At 36.9% G+C, this 18,328-nt stretch overlaps 1 pseudogene; it reads right to left on the minus strand.

Moving 5' to 3' along the window:
• Positions 1-9,082: 9,082 nt before the first annotated feature.
• LOC121803143 lies at positions 9,083-14,063 on the minus strand (annotated as a pseudogene).
• Between the last annotated feature and the right edge of the window lie 4,265 nt (positions 14,064-18,328).

Here is an 18,328-nt window from a genome sequence, read left to right on the forward strand (position 1 = left end):
ATTAGTGCAACATATGACGCAATTACTGATTAATACAATAGAGCTGTACAGTCGATGCAACATATGGAAGTTGTGATGCGTTTTAGTTTTATGTTGGAAGTCATTAATTTTGAATTCCTTTTGTACATCATTGAGGCGTGTACTAGTAAGCAGAAAGAGAATTCTTAATTTGAAAGAAATAAGCAAGAAAGGAAAAGCTTCCGCCGACAAATCCTAGAACAATAGAAGATTTTTTGTGATCTTGGAAGATTTGTAATTGTGACGATTAACTCAACGAATGATGATTAATAGATTCATTGTTATTATTTTAAATAATAATTATTTACTATCATTATTTTGAATAATAATAGTAAATATGTTTTAATATTATTTTAGAATTAATATTAAATATCTGTTTATATTGGTTTGGAATTAATATAGATCAGATGATAAATTTATTAATTGGATTAATGGATGAATGAGCAAGAATTTGTTAATATTATTATTTTAGAATAATAAATAATATATGTGTGCTTGATGATGATTTGGAGTTATTACTTGATTTACAAATTTATTAATTTAGAATTAATATAGATTGAATTAATTTCGTTAATTAGATTAACAAATTGGGACATAGTTATCATCTGGAAATGATAATATATACTCCACAACACAATATTAATTTGGAATTAGTATTAAATATGCATAATTATATTAATTTAGAATTAATATAATTAAATCCACATTTAATTAGTGAATAAAATTTGATTTTATTTGTTGAGCATTATTTGATATCCTCTGTGATAAGAATGCTATTTGATTTATGCTTATTTATTTAACTATAGTAGTTAGAGACCGTGTTATATTATGTATGGGTAGGCGGCGCCCAGTATGTGTAGTTCGTGTTATGCTATGTCTGGGTAGGCGGCGCCCAGTATTTGTAGTCCGTGTTATACTATGTCTGGGTAGGCGGCGCCCAGTAATTGTTTGAAATTTAATATTGGATATTATATTCACAAAATTAGTATCACAAAATTATTCCCCACAAAATATAAGTCTTGTTTTGAAACAAACGCGTCGTCCATCACAATTGTTTGATGCTCCTAGCCTTTTCGACCACGAGTTTTACGCCCTCGCGTTTACTCTAAATCTACAAGGTTTAGGCTCATTCATAGATGCATGGTTGGCATCGTGTGATGGGGTTGACTTGCTTAAATTATTTTGAGTAGCCCTCGCAACCAGAATAATTTATAGACGTATATTAATTAGATTAATAAACCAAGAATTGTAAAATTGGTGTTACAATTGGCTTGGAGGCCTACCTGGTGATATTATTGTAGTCATCAGCCCTCGCAGAGACTGCAATAATATAGACTTGGATCTTGGACCACTAAAATTTATATTAGATATAAATTCGTATTTTATGTTTGGGGGACATAATATATGTTAAAATTAGTGGGAGCTAATCAATACAATAAACCCTTGTTTGATTAGTGATGCGATTGTGATCTTTGTATGCTTTTCTAATTTGCTTTTCGTTTTATTTTCTGTTCAGATAATATGTCAAACTTATCTTATGAGTGTATGCTGGAAACAAACAAATTGACTAGGTCAAATTTCACGGAGTGGCAGAGAGACTGCCCAAAACTCAAGGCACAAGGTGCAATGAGTGGGAGCTCAGCTATGTTTGTCATTGAGATAAATATGTCTATGAATAACTCACAATCCTGGGTATTGGATACCGCTTGTGGTTCACACATTTGTAATAATGTGCAAGGTTTAATTGACAGCAGGAAAGTGAGGCCTGAGGAAGTAGACCTACGTGTTGGAAATGGAGCAAAAGTTGCTGCCGAACGCGTGGGAACTTATAGATTAGATCTTCCCTCAGGACATAGACTAGATTTACATAATTGTTATTTCGTTCCAGTTATTTCAAAGAATATTTTTTCCATTCCGATGTTGGACATCGAAGGTTTTTCCTTCCATTTTGCAAACAGCAGGTGCTCGTTTTCTAATAATGGATTGTTTTATGGAAATGCCTCTTTAGAGAATGGATTATATATGCTTGAATGCAAACGGGATATTCTCAATGTGCAAAATAAAAGACTTAAGCTATGTAATACGGATAATGCTACTTATCTTTGGCATTGTAGACTTGGTCATATCAATGAGAAAAGGATAGCGAGATTGAGAAAGTTAGACTATCTAAATTCATTTGATTTTGAATCATATGGTGCTTGTGAATTCTGTCTCAAAGGAAAAATGACAAGTAAACCACTTTCTGGGAAAGGGGTGCGTGCTAATGATGTGCTAGAGTTGATCCACACAGATGTGTGCGGACCGTTTCCAACTCAAGCAAAATGTGGTTATTCGTACTTCATTACTTTCACTGATGATTTGACAAGGTATGGATATGTGTATCTTATGAAACACAAATCTGAGGCCTTTGAGAAATTTATAGAGTTTAAGTGTGAAGTTGAGAAACAACTTGGGAAAAGTATAAAAACTCTTTGATCAGATCAAGGAGGGGAATACTTGAGCCGAGAATTTCTTGATTACTTGAAATTGCATGGAATTCAGTCGGACTGGACACCTCCTGGTACACCACAAATGAATGGAGTATCTGAAAGGAGAAACCGAACATTATTAGATATGGTTCGATCCATGATGAGTTTAGCTAGTCTTCTTTTATTTCTCCGGGGTCACGCTTTATTGACTGCTATTTACATTCTGAATAGAGTTCCATCTAAATCAGTTGAGAAAACACCATATGAGTTATGGTATGGCAAAAAGCCTTGCCTTAACTATATGCGGACCTGGGGTTGTCCAGCTTTTGTTAAGAAACAAATGACTGATAAGTTGGAATCTAAAAGTGAGAAGTGTTACTTTGTGGGATATCCTAAACAAACTAGGGGATACGATTTCTACTGTCCTGAAAATCACAAGGTGATAACATCAAGGAATGTGACGTTCCTTGAAGACAGTTGTGTCTGCAAGGAACAAGGTCAAAATACAGTAGATCTTGAAGAAATTCAAGAACCACAAGTTAACAATGAGGATGATGTATTGTCAAATGGTTTGAACAATAACTCAGTGGGAGTTTTTGATGATCTATTGGGAGGGGAAAATACTATTAGAGGAGACCTTAGAGGGACTCTCGAAGAACCTCCTCAAGACAATGAGATGCATCAAATACAAGATGATACAATAGTTGCATCACCTCTACCTCAAGAAGATCATAGTGATATTCCTGGGCCTACTCACAATCAGAATGAACAGCCCGAGCCAGAAGGAAACCAACTCAATAGGCCTAGAAGGATTCGTCGTGCACCTGAGAGACTGAATCTAATGGTTGAGAACCAAGATGATGAAGTTGATTTAGATGATAATGAGCCTAAGACCTATACCAAGGCGGTGTCGGACACCGATCGAGAGAAGTGGCTTGAAGCCTTGATATCTGAAATGGACTCGATGTACTTCAACTTAGTCTGGGAACTAGTTGACTTGCAAGATGGGGTTTACCCCATAGGTTGCAAATGGATCTTCAAAAAGAAGAGAGGTGCAAATGGCAAAGTACAAACCTACAAGGCTAGGTTAGTGGCAAAGGGTTATAGTCAGCGCGAAGGCATTGACTATGATGAAACCTTTTCGCCAGTTGCTAAGATCAAGTCCATTAGGATATTACTTGCAATTGCTGCATAATACAATTTCGACATTTGGCAAATGGATGTCAAAACCGCATTTCTCAATGGAGAATTAGAAGGCGATGTCTATATGACACAGCCAGAAGGTTTTGTATCGAAAGAAAGGCCGAATGCAGTGTGCAAGCTAAAGAAGTCCATCTATGGACTTAAGCAAGCTTCAAGGAGTTGGAATATTTGTTTTGACAGAACAATCAAATCGTTTGGTTTCGTCAGAAGCAAAGAGGATCCATGTGTTTATAGTAAACGCGAGAATGGAAACGTTGTCTTCCTCATCATATATGTTGATGACATCTTGATTATGGGAAGCGATCGTTCCATGATGCAATCCGTGAAAGAATGGTTGTCTAGTTCCTTTATGATGAAGGATCTGGGTGATGCTTCCTACATCCTTGGAATCAAGATCTATCGAGATAGACCGAATAGGATGTTGGGATTATCACAATCCACTTACATAGATAAGTTGCTAAGGCGTTTCTCAATGGAGAATTCTAAGAAAAGTTTTCTTCCTATGGGACATGGCATTGTATTGTCAAAGAAGGATTGTCCTTCTAATGACAAAGAAAGAGACAACATGAAAAGGATCCTGTATGCTTCAGCGATAGGATCTATTATGTATGCCATGATTTCTACTAGGCCAGATGTGGCTTATGCGCTTAGCATGACAGGCAGATTTCAGCAAAATCCCGGTGAGGAACATTGGAAAACTGTTAAGACTATTCTTAAGTACCTTAGAAGGACTAAAGAATATTTCTTAGTCTATGGTGGACAACCAGAGTTATCAGTTACTGGGTACACTGATGCTAGTTTCCAAACAGACCATGACGACTATAAGTCTCAGTCTGGATATGTTTTTGTCCTCAATGGTGGAGCAGTGAGTTGGAATAGTTCCAAACAAGGTACAACTGCCGATTCCACCACCGAAGCCGAGTATATTGCTGCATCTGAAGCTGCCAAAGAAGCTGTTGCTTTGTTAGAGTTCGTTAAAGAACTGGGTGACATTCCGAGTGCCAATAGTGCAATACCTTTGTATTGTGACAACACTGGTGCTGTTGCGCAAGCAAAAGAACCCAGAGCTACGAACAGGAACAAGCATGTTCCCAGAAGATATCATCTGATCAGAGAAATAATTGAAAGAGGCGACATAAAATTAGAAAGAGTACCCACTGATGATAACTTGGCTGATCCTTTCACCAAACCGTTATGTATAGCAAAACACAACAAACACTTTGAGAGCTTAGGTGTTATGCATGTTGGTAGATGGCTTTGAATCAGTGGGAGTTACAGTTTTATATGTCTTAGAAACATTTTATGTTGAGACAATATTACTTGATCACATTATATGAAAATTTTATTTCCTATGGGTTTTGTGCACTTATTGGAATAATTGTTTTAAATGTTTGATTTTATTCTAAATATTTGTTCCCTTGAATTGTGACTGTCGTTAATGGTGTGAGACATTAATGATATAGTATAATTCTAAAATAGCCCTAACCAATGATCATCAAGAATGGGATATTGGTGATATGTTATAGGTTAGCATGGGGTTTGCATCACATTCTTCAAGAATGTAGTTGTTCTCACAACTATGAGATATTAGATACTCGTGATGGACACATGGTATACTTTGGAGAGTATTGGTATACCCTACTATTAAACTGTTTTGTTGAGTGTCTACAGTTTATTAGTACATGAAGTATGTAATAGTCCTTGGATCTGAGGTCATTACACATTTTGTTTGTTGAGTGGTGTGCTTTGACCTTGTACAACGATTTGCCTCCCCTCGGAGGATTAAGACACGGACTTGTGTTGGGTACATCATAAGATAAATGGAAATGGTAGTTGAGCCAAGAATGAGATTCATTCCTCGATTAGAATTTCAAGAGAACACTCAAATTCTCTATATTACTTGACCATTAAGTCATTGGCCAATGCAAAGATATATTCAATTAAAGTAATTGAATATGATCGAATGGGTCATTTAATAAAGATGAGATAAAGTGATTGAGCTATTTGGATGACACATGACAAATCTTAGGCTCAATCGGGTGGTTCGTGAATGAAAGGATGTTACTATAAACTTTGTGTAAAGGCTTGTTTACCGAATTCAGGTAAACGTCCTTCATATATCGAGCTACGCTGCCAACGCAGTCTAGGAGTTTTGTGCAGACTTCGATTAGATCGTCGTCGATAATGAGGGCCTAAAGGGTCACACTATAAGTGTATTTTGATCCGCTCAAGGGTACAAAGTTGGAACTGCGTATTATATCTAATGCTAGTCCAAGTGGGAGATTGAAAGGATATGGGCTAGATTAGATTAATATGGATTAAATAATTATAGTTGGGCTACAATTATAATTAGTCCATAAGCCCAACAATCATGAAACCCTAATGACTCTTTGTCTATATAATGGTTATTTATTCTCCATTGTGGGAGAAGGGAAATAGCGTAACATTAGAGAGAAAATACGAAAAGCTTTGTAGAGAATTCCTAGTTTTCTCTATAGAGCGATTGTACCGAGGAATTGTTCCTGCATCGGATCAGAATACACGTGGACCTCGATAGTAGTGGATTCAACTTGCAGGACACAATCGTAGAAGAAAGCACAACAACAAGTAAGATTTAGTTCCGTTGTGTATTACGTGCTCAACTTGCAATATGAATATGAATCTAGATCTGTTATTCTTGTCTGCAATTTCCGCTGCGCTCATTAGATGAATACAAGAATTCCTAACAGTCGACTTCGTCATTTACGGATCACACCAAAATAATAACGAGTTTTTCTTCCAGAAAAAATAATGATATCCCAACAATTTATTAGTATTACTTTTTTACCGTTCTATCCATACATTTTCAAAATTATAAATTAACTAGTGTTAGCCCACGTACGATGAATATTTTTTTGTCATACAGTTTTAAATCCTTAATTGATTAATCAAAATAAGAAATAATATAACTATATAATAATAATTCAATAAATATATGCTCCTCAATTCATTTTACAACTAAAGACATAAAGTAAAAACATATTTGAAATGGAATCAAGACAAACACAATTATTTGGACAACAATAAAGAGACTATATCAAGTGTTTGAAAAATATGTTTAAAACAATCCTTCATATTCCTCTACTAAAAATAATGTAAATCACACTTTTAACAAAATAATAAATCAATAACTCATAATATTCAAAACGTCAAAATTATGATCATAAAGAAATTCAAATGATAAACTACACAGAAAACATGACATTAATTGGTCGAATTAACACTATTATATTAATGAATAACGATAGTCATTTTGAACGTTGGAACGTTTATCTTTATTTATTGCACTTTTAAATGTGGCGTATTAGAACATGAAACATCTATACTATTTTTTATGCTACTTTACAATTCTCAATACTGCAAATTTTCTTTTTATAAAAATATACTGTATTTAATATAATATACTATATTTTACTCGGCATGATCACCTATAGATAAGATAATTAGATTCTATATAAAGTCAGTTGTATCCCAGAACAATTAAGTGCTAAATACTAATTTTAACAATAGTATTACTTGTAAATCATAATTTGGTAGCAGACTATTTTATTTTATTTCAACTAATTATTTGATCAACTCGATTTTGATAGGTTTAATTATCTTACTGCAAAATATACATATTATGCACTACTTATTAATTCATCATAAGTGATAAAAAATTATTTTTTGTGTGACACCACTTAATATAATTATAGCGCCAGTGACAATATAAATATACGAAAATAATAAATTGTGTAAAGATGAAGATAAATATTATGCATGTTTCAAGTTAAGGATGTTACAATTCTTCCATCTCTAAGAATTGTAAGAAATATTAAGATAAAATTCTTGAACCATATACACGCGGTACTCTAACTATTGTAATCAAAGAAAAAAAACAACAAATGAAATGGAAACTACCATCTAAATTATAAAATAAACTGAACCATAAATCAAGTCGAGAAAAACCCTCTTTCCGCAAGACAAATTACATCACGGTTAGTGCTCTCGAACTGACGTATTATCCCAAAAGACGAAACGACTTCCTCCTAACGTACATAACATCTCAAGCCCGCTAGGCACCGATGAACTTGATGGAGCTCCAAAAATTGAGCAACACAATGTTCCTAAAATATACAATAAAAAGAGCTTGAAAGAGAATGGAGAATGTTTTTGTTGGTGTGTAATTCATCCACAACTCTATGCCTTTTATAGACACAAAATTAGTATATGAGAGATCATGGAATTAAAACATCATAAATTATAAAATTAAGAGAATAGATGTTACAAATTTTGTTAAATGCTCATTATCCTATTTAAAGATTTGTAATTGCTTACTCATTGTAGTGCTTTAAAAATTAGTCAAAGAATTTAATAGTTTTTTATTTATTGTATTTACATTCCTTGCACAAAATAATTATTCAAATTCTCCCAAAACTCGTCTTTTATATATGTATAGATTAGTACTGGTGCAGTTTCAGTAGACAACGCCGGAAATGTGAACAATGTCTGAAGGACTTGACATTCGAACGATGCTTGTGAAATGAGCTGAGGATTCGATATCATTGTTATACCATGAAGCACAATGAAAATTTTCCATCGGACATCATATAAAGCGATAAAGGGTCTTTTTTTTAATCATTTTTCTTAGTTTAAATTTTATTTCCTAGTTGTCGTTTTATGACCACTTATACATAGCGGGTTCATTGTTTTACATTAAATTTAATTATTAATAATATATTCGAAGCCAAGAAACTAGGGTTTCATTATTTTCTTTATTGATTCAGTCATTATTGTGACATTTTTGTATTGTTAACGATTTTAGAGACCATGACCATAATTTATTTGACTTGAGCTACAATTTCAAACAACTCAAAATCCAACATTGATTTGAAACAGAGTCCACCGCAAACAATTTTGAAACCCTAACTCGTAGTACCAAATCAATTTGATGTTGAATTGTGCATTTGGTTTGGAAATTGATTTCGGTGATCGTTGATCAAACTAGTTGGAATTGATTCACCTAACCAAAGAATGTTGATTTTTAAAACAACAATGAGAGTACATGTATTAATTGCTAAAAAAATGGATGATATTTTCCCTTCTTATTATTGACTTGTTTAAAAAAGAATTCCACAATTTGACAAATGGAAGGTATAAGGATCAAAACCCCATCTGCCTAATCGAGAAGGTCACCTATCAAAATCTCCAAGAAACGTGATGAGTTTCATTTCATATAACACAAGTCATTCAATAAATTAACTCAATCTCCATTAACAATAGTATGAATCAGCAGACTTACCGTATGTTTTTAGAGAATAGTACTAACATTTACAAAATATAAATCCAAAACCCAAAAGAAATTAAAAGAAAAACTATGCTCTTCTCCTCTCCATGAATTCTCTCATTCTTGTGAGCGAAATCTGCAGCGTCTGCTCAGTCATATTAGCAAAGCAAACTCGAAACCAGTCGGGATCCGAGCAACGGCAAGAAAAGCCGGGCGAGATATTAAACTTGACCTCATGCAATATCAACTTCCACAGCTCCAACTCCTCCTCTTTGCTCTCCTCCTTCAAAAATGACCTCAAATTCATCCAGCAAAACTGTAACGCCCCACTTTTCGAACCCTAAGACGATTGCTTTAATTTCTTTTAATGTCGCGAATTAAATGACGGATTGTTATGTGATTTCTTTGGTGACCTAATTTTGATTTGCATGAGTCAACTTCGTTGATTTTTATGAAGTGACTTTTAAATAATTGATGTGGGATGAAATATATTGCGGTGAATTATTTTCCTAAGGGTGAGTGAGATTAAATAGGATCATCAATTTTTCATCTTGCCCTTTTCGACCACTATTAATTATTGGAGAGGAATTCTATTTTCTTGGATTTAATTATTTGTTTGGGATAATCATCCAAATTAAATCCAAAGCCCAATTACTTTATTTCTTCATGAGAAAAAAATCGATCCCTATGCTACTCCAAAGGGAGGTTTCGAAATTTCCCTAACTATGGGAGGAGGAAATTATTCCACTATATTAATTGGTCTCCTAATTATTTCTTTCCATGAATGAATTAGAATATCCTAGCAAATCTTGCCTTACCTTATTCTATTAAAGATTTGGAAATTTTTCCTTGTGGGAGGAACCCAATTACACGCCTACTTCCCTATGTTTTGGAAGGATTATTATTAATTTTCTGCTCCGTATTATTCTATTCTACTCCGTGAAATACAAAATTTAATCATAGGCTAATTAAATAGCCTATGATTTTCGAAAATTTCCCCTTATTCCTCCCCATAGTTCACGCCAATCTCCCCTCAAATCTCCTTCAAACCTTTATTTAATTAATTCTTCAAATCTCCTTTAATTAATTGGGATTCCATTGCGCTCTATAAATAAAGGGGGAGAGAAAAAAACCCTAAACCAAAACTACACGCCTCCCTCCCTCCTCATTCCACACTCCCCATCTCCTCCCCACACCTCTCCCACTTGTTCTTCTACTCTACTCAAGATCTTTTCATCCTTGCCAAGAGTTGTTGAAGAATTAAGATTTATATTTGTTCTACCGATCGTTTCAATCAAGAAAGGTACAATCGAACTTTTTCTTCATCCTCTCCATTCAAACATTGTTTTGACTCCCTCATGCATAGAGTGAGTGTAGGGATTTCAAATCTAGGAATTTAATCGGTGGGAATTCGTGTCTGAATGAGAACAAATTGTGAATATGCGTTTTGAATGAATTTGTGTGAAGTCTAAATGAATCATAGGTGAATGATGTGTGACTATATGAGAACATGATTGTGAGAACCTCTTTAAGCATGGTTGTGTGCTGGAAGCATAAAAAGGTTGTGTTTGGATGAATGAGGATAAAACCCTAATTCGAATTTTGAAGCATGAAATCTGTAGTGTTCGGACAGTAGGTTCCGACGCATGTTTGACAGACCAAACGAACTCCTTTTTGTACGATTCTTTTTTCTGAGTAACCCTCAAGGTGTCTTCTGTGTTGTGTGTGTATGTCAACCTATTTGGTCGAAAGATGAAGTTTTGGTGAATTTTTGAAGTTGACTGCGCAGTTCTACCAGAAATTGTTTTTCTCGACCAGTGAGTTACGTTTTCGATTTGACCGACCTAAAAAGATTATTTTGATGTGAAATTTTAACTGAATGATATTCGATGTGTCTACTGTATTGTGGGAAAGTTTCATCCCCAACGGAGGCCGGATGAACTTTAAATGATTTTTACAAAATGACCGCGCTTTTCTACCAGATTTTTATCCTTGCGAAAATAATGATGTTGTTGTGTTTTAAATGATATATATGATATGTATGTGTTAAGGAACCCACTCTATGATGAAGTGATGTGTTATTCGATGATGCATGTTACGGTGTGCTTCCTTTTGTTGTTGGGGAAAAGGGAAACGTTGGGGACATGCATAATTATGAGTCAATGTTTGTGACTGATTGGTAATACATATTATCTAAAGGTGATAACTCGTGCACGAAGCGTGATAACAAAGGGAAAGAAGTACTTAAGGTCTAAACGGTCGAGGTGGGTTTTCTTTTAACTAAGGACAATGTCCTAAATACTTTATCGGTGGAAATTACTATGTTTATCATGCCGTGTTTTGTTTTAACGTGCCTATCTGATGTGGCTTTTGCCACTATTATTTAAATCGAATTCGGGTCCTCGTAGGGCCGCAAACCCTACTTGGATTAGTGTACACCTATGGTAGATCGTGTGCTAGCATACGGGCTGGCCGGTCTAGTGACCTGGTTTGCAGCCGCATTCCTTGTCATGTATTGGCAGATATGGCTAACGTCTATGGGAAAATGGTTGATCAGTCGAATTTTACTATGTGAAATGATTTTGAGTGCCTCGGGCCTTTCTAAAGCTAAACCCCGATGGTTACTCTAAAGCTAAACCCCGATGGTTACTTACGTATGGCATGATAAATTGTATTTTTACTAAAAAATGTTTTCGGCATGAGCCACTGAGTATTATTTTTATAGTACTCAACACTGCATGTGTTTTCCCTATGTGCAGGTTGAGCGGCGACGAGCGGTTGGTGGTGTTGAGCAAATATCAATAAAAACTATGGTTGTCTTGAAACACCGAGTGTCGTTGTGTCTTCACACATGACTTCACTCTTCTCTTGGATGTTTCCGCTGTGACATTTCCTTTACTTGTCTTTTATTAAACTTTGAAGCTGTCTATTTGAATGTTTGAAAACTTGGTATCTTTTGAATAATGTCAAACCCTTGGTAGTTTTACTAATTCTGGGTCAAACATTTATTGAAACCCTAGTTTTCTATGTCTGTTCTTTAAGTTCTTTAATCACGATCGCCCGCATTTATTAACCCTAAAGGGCGGTCATGACAAAAACAATCCCGCATTCCCATTCAAGTACTCGATTCCGATTTCCCCAAGTCCATCGACAATCATATCGTACCTCTTCTTCAGCCTCTTCCGATTCGTTTCAATGTTGTTTCGAGTGAACTCCACATCGGAGAGCATGGTGGCGAGGAGCTGCTGCGTCTGCGACGAGATCAAAACGTCGTCGTTGTAGGAATAGATCGTCCCAACCCTAAATCCTGGGAGCCCTAAATCCTTGGAGAGGCTGTACACAATATGGACTCTCTCCGAATCTCGGCGATGCTGACGAATTCGTTGGGGGAGAAGGCGGAGCCGGAGTAGATCTCGTCGGAGATGAGGTGGATGTTCCTGCGCGCCGCGAAGTCGAGGATCTGGTCTAGGGCGGCGCGCTTGATGGTGGCGCCGAGAGGGTTTGATGGATTGGTGATGAGAAGCCCTCTCACTCTTATGTTGTTGGCTGCTGCTTCTTCGTATGCGGCGTCGAGAGAAGCTGCGGTGATCTTGAAGTTGTTGGAGCTGTGGCAGTGGACGGGGACGATCTTCACGCCGGTGCGCCATCTCAAGTCTCTGTCAAACCTAAATCCCCAAATTCGATGTTAGTTTTTAGTGAAATTGAAATTGAAGGGTTTTGTTATGTCTAACTTACTTACCCTGGATAGTAAGGGGTTGGGACGAGCAAGGCGTCGCCGGGGTGGGCGATGATGAAGGTTAGAAGCTCGTTGGCGGCGGTGGCGCCGGCGGTGATGACGACTCTCTCAGGGTTAAATTTCGCCCTACCGCCTCTGATTTTAGGGCTGGCAAATCGTGCGGATTGGGTCGTTATCGGGTCAACCTGATAATGACCCAACCCAATAAGGCCTAACCTGAACCCGACCTGTTAAAAAAACTGTAAATCCGAACACGAACCCGACCTGCTACCTTCAAATCCGAACACGACCCGCACCCGACACGAACCCGTTATCGACACGATATAATATGGGTTGACACGACACGATAACAACCCGAACCCGATATTACACTATTAAAACCTAATATTACACGTTAAACCTTAATTTTAACCTAATTTACACCATTAAAATTCATTTTATACTATTTAAACCTAATTTATAAGAAATTAAAAAATTAAATTAATATATATTTTTTTAAATAATAATAAAAATAATAATATTATTTCTTAATGGGTTACCCGTATCCGACCCGCATCCGACCCGAACCCAACCCGAAATTATCGGGTTCTTAATGGGTCAACCCGATAAGGACACGGATCCAATAAGACTTGACCCCAACCCAATAATTTCGTGCGGATTCGTGTCAGATTATCGTGTCGTGTCGAAAATTGCCAGCCCTATCTGATTTGCTCCATGAAATTCGCCATTGCCTGAAAATAGTTTGTACATGGAGCATCAGTGTTTGTACTTTTAAACTTTTGTCATGCAATAATCAATAGTATTAGTGATTAGATTACCTTTCTGAAACACAGCAGGCCGTGATAATCTTGAAACAGTGCGTTCTCTCTAAAGCCAGAGCTGCTGCTGCTACTGCCACTGTTTGAATTTTTCTCCAAGTATTGTTCTAGCAAATCAAATGAAACCTGCATATATGTAATAAAATATAAATAATACTCCCTCCATCCCGTAATAGATGGCATACTTGAGAAAAAATAATATATTTATATTAATGTGAGTGAAAAAATGTGATATCTTTTGTAGGACAAACTAAAAAAAAAGTGTGACATCTATTATGGGACGGAGGGAGTCGATGATGATCAAATAAGAGAAGCCATAATTAAGAAATTACTTGATTTTCTGCTAAGCCCATTTGAATGACCAAGGAGGGAGGGGTTGCATGCTTCGTGATAAGGGTCTTCGTCGTAGGCTTTCCAGCCGGCGAAATACGGCGAATCTTCGCCATGAGTTTTGACATGGCCACTTTCGATAGGCTAACGGAAGACTTCTGCTCAATCTCAATCTCAATCGCCATTTTTGGGTCGAGATTAGTGCTGAGAGCTTTGAAAGTTGATACCTGGATGGAATAGTTGATTACTTGATTTTGAGTTGTTGAGTGAGGATGTGTGTGTGATTTATATAGCTAGGTAGTCCGAAGAGCAAAATGGATGTGATTGATTTAGTTAAATGAAAAGGCGGAAAATTAAATAAATAAAGACAATGATTGATTTAATTTTGTGGAGTAAGGAAGATTAGGGCTAGCAAATATTCCCTCTGTTATGTAAGAATAAGGCATTTTCATTTTTCATTCGTCCCACAAAAATTGTCTCATTTCTATTTATGGAAAGTTCTCTAAACTTATTACCCATATATATCAATTTATTTACCATTTATATCACTAGGACCCACCATTAAACACTAACAATAATATGAGTCTCACTACCCACTAACACTAAACCCTAAACCCTAGCCCGCAACTCGTGGGCTGACCCGAATAGCCCGCCAAATTTATAGGGTTAGGGCTGGAAATTTATAGCCCGATAAAATTAAAACCCGATTAGCCTGTACCCGATTAACCCGCGACCAGTTAGGGCTAGACCCGAAAACCCGATGGGCTGGCCCAAAAACCCGATAAAATTTCTATTATTCTATTTTTTAGTCCTAATTCAACACTTCATTGATTAATTTTATAATATAGATAACTAAAAAAATAACTTTCAATTTTATATTAAATATACAAATTTTATATTGAATTTTTATTAATATAATAATTGATAAATAAATTAAAAACTTCAAATTCACTTAAAAAATATTTAAATTTATAAAACATGCATTATAATTTCACAAAATATCTCAAATATTAGTATTTGATCATGTTTATGATTGAGTTTGACCATATATTTCAAATTTATCATAATTAAATATTTTACATTTTATGAATATAACTAATTTTCATCATTATTTATTGGATTGATCGCATGTTAATCTTATCGGTAGCAACCCGATTAACCCGCTGGGCTAGCCCGAAACCCGAGCTTTTAGGGTTAGGGTTGAACTTTTACAACCCGAAAGAATTCACAACCCGATTAGCCCGCACCCGATTGACCCGCAACCCGAGTAGGGCTGGCCCGAAACCCGATGGGCCGGCCCGATTGACATCCCTAATTTTAACTGTCCTTCTCCTCATCTCTCTTACTTTACCAAATATACATTAATTTTTGTGCCGTCCCAATTGTCCTTATATTTTGGGACGGAAGGAGTATAGATAAATTCACTGGCCACAACTGTTGAGTTTCGTAATCGGCTTGGTACGATGGAATGAAATAAAGGAATGGATCCTACCTTCATTTCATTCATTTGCTTGATATTTTTTCTGTCTTATGAATCACCATTTCATTCTCCATGCGAAAAGTCATTCGTTTCATTCGGCTAAGGAATGATCATTCCATTCCTTTTAATTCTCATTTCTTCTTATTTTAAATTTATTATATTATATTATATTTAAATTCAATATCATCTCAATTTTATAATTTTTAGATTTTATAATAAAACTAAATTTTATAATTTTTAATAAGTGAAAAAAAATCCACACTACACACACATTAAGCGCACGCGCGCACGCACACACATTGCACACACCACCCTTTACACACACTTTACACACTCCACACACACTATATACACACTACACATTGCAGAAATCACACACTACACACACTACATATACAATTTGCACGTTATCAACAATATCCATCTTATCCTATCAAATTTTCATATGCACACACTTAACATGTGGAGAAGGTGGTTATGACTCATTATCATATACTCCCTCCGTCCGTGATTAAATGTCTCATATTTGACAGGCATGGGTTTTAAGAAATTGTTTGACTTTACGCACAAAGAGCATATGAGAAATTGAAATAACTACAAGAGCTAACAAGGAAAAACAATTAAATAAATAACTCAAAACCATAGCATGTTTACAAAAAGTTCTACAAAAGATGTTTACTACTCATAGACAAGTAAAAACAACAAAAAGTACTAGACATGAAGTAAAACAAAACAAAACCCAAGGTTGAATTATGCAGTGTTCAGTCTTCTCTTGCCTGGATCTGCAGAACTCCGCTCCAATGGAAGATGGAAGGATTATATGTGAAATATGGGATGTAAGGATTTATTTGTGGAGAAGGATTGAAGGCTCTGAGATAAATATTACTCCCTTCGTTCCACGATAGTTCAGTCTGTCAAACCCTAGAAGACACAATTCAAGGAAAGAATCAAGGAAAGAAATAAATCTATTTTAGGAGAATACCAATTAGTGATTATACCTAGAATAGATTGATATGTTTCCAAATATACTTGTATTTCTCTCCTATAAAAAGAGATCATTGTATACAATGTAAAACACACAGAAATACAAAAATAAGAGAATCATAAACTTTGTTCTCTGCAATTCACCATGCCTAGCCTTTTATTCCTTATCCCTCTCGGTTACCATCTTCAAGATGGTATCAGAGCAGGTTATTAAGGTGGGGACTCAAAGAGAGTTCATCACCGTCCCAAGGCTACCTTTCCCGACAGTCTGTCCTTAACCCTGTGAGCAAACAAAATGTCAGAAACCACCGAGAGTTCAAACACAGATCCACATAACACAAACACTTCAAACCAAACCAATTTTTCACTAGATTTCACGGCACAATTTGCCGAATTCCTGAAATTTAAGGAATTTTCATCAGGGCAGAGCTCGAAAAACCCCTCAACCCAGCCAGAATTGCTGGGGGAAGTAACCATCAAAACAAAGCTCAACGGGAACAACTATTCCCTATGGGCCAACCTGATGAAGAGGGCTATTGGCGGTAAAGGGCTGACCTCTCACATAATAGGAGTTTCAGACCCCGAACCGCCGATAACCGACCTAAATTACCCGAGGTGGCAGCAGAGAGATCACTGCACCTTCAATTGGATTATCAACAACATCAAATCCGACCTTGTAAACGAAGTTTCTCAATACGCGACCGCCAAGGACCTTTGGGAGGGCCTGGCAATCACGTATGGCATCGGGAGAGATCCATTTCAGGTGTACGACCTACACAGACAATGTATGACGATCAAACAAGGAGGAATGACCTTGGAAGCATTGTGGCAAAAATTACAGAGTCTGTGGATATCCATAGACGCCCGAGATCCAAGCACGATTGACCATCCTCCGTCAATCGAGAAAGACAATAAACGGACCCAAAGGATGAGGGTGTATCAGTTTCTTACCGCACTCGATGAACGGTATGAATTAGTCAAGAAGGAGATCATCAACAAAGAGCCATTACCGACTCCTCAAGAGGCATACGCGATGGTGAGGCGCAATGCCGACAATGCGCGAATATTGAAACCTACCGAACAACCAGGCCCCGGAATTGGAGCGGGATTGATCGTATTCGACCGCAACAGAATCAGTCAGCCTCCACCGCCACCACCGGCGCCGTCCCGGTATCCAGCCAATCACCGCAAAGGCGACGGAGATAAAAGCAAATTGTTTTGTAGCCATTGCGGAGGAAAGAGGCATAGAAAATATACCTGCTTCCTCATTCATGGGTATCCTGAATGGTGGGATGAAATGAAGAAATCCAAGCTCCAGAGGACGGCGAATCGCGGAGGACCGAGGGCATCAGCATCAGCAGCAGCGGCGGTCGGAGGCCAAGCCGCCTACGCCGAGCACGCGGCGGGTGGCTTCGGTACTCAACCACCACCGGAAATTATGGCGGACGCGGGAGGAGAAAGCCGTGGCCACTATCACGGCGGCGAGAGTGCAGATTGGAGGAGAAGCAAACGCGGCAGACCCGTCTAGGGTTTGGAGTGAAGGTAAAGGGGGGTTCTCTCATTTGAACTCTCCAAGTTCTGCCAAATCACGTTTTTTACCCCATCCCCATAGACTTATTGTTTCCAGCCCCAAAACTCCTCACATATTGCACCCCGTACCCCACTTCGAAAATAACTCCTCTAAACTCCCCAAAATTCCTCATAAACACATTCCAGTCCCTAAACCTTATGAAAATCTTGTGATACATCCCACAATAAAATGCCAAAATTCCTTTGAAGCCTTTGCCATGTCATCTACCTCAGAAATAGGAGAAAAAAATAAAAATTGGATTTTTTATTGTGGTGCAACTGACACAATGTCTTTTGATATGTCTGATTTTGAAAGTATTTCCAAGTCAAATAAAACCCATGTTCAAACTGCGAGTGGAGATCTGGCACCTATTCAGGGGGCGGGAACCATCACTATCTCCCAAACCCTTCGACTCT

Source organism: Salvia splendens, chromosome 5, assembly GCF_004379255.2.
Source record: "Salvia splendens isolate huo1 chromosome 5, SspV2, whole genome shotgun sequence".
NCBI lineage: Eukaryota > Viridiplantae > Streptophyta > Magnoliopsida > Lamiales > Lamiaceae > Salvia > Salvia splendens.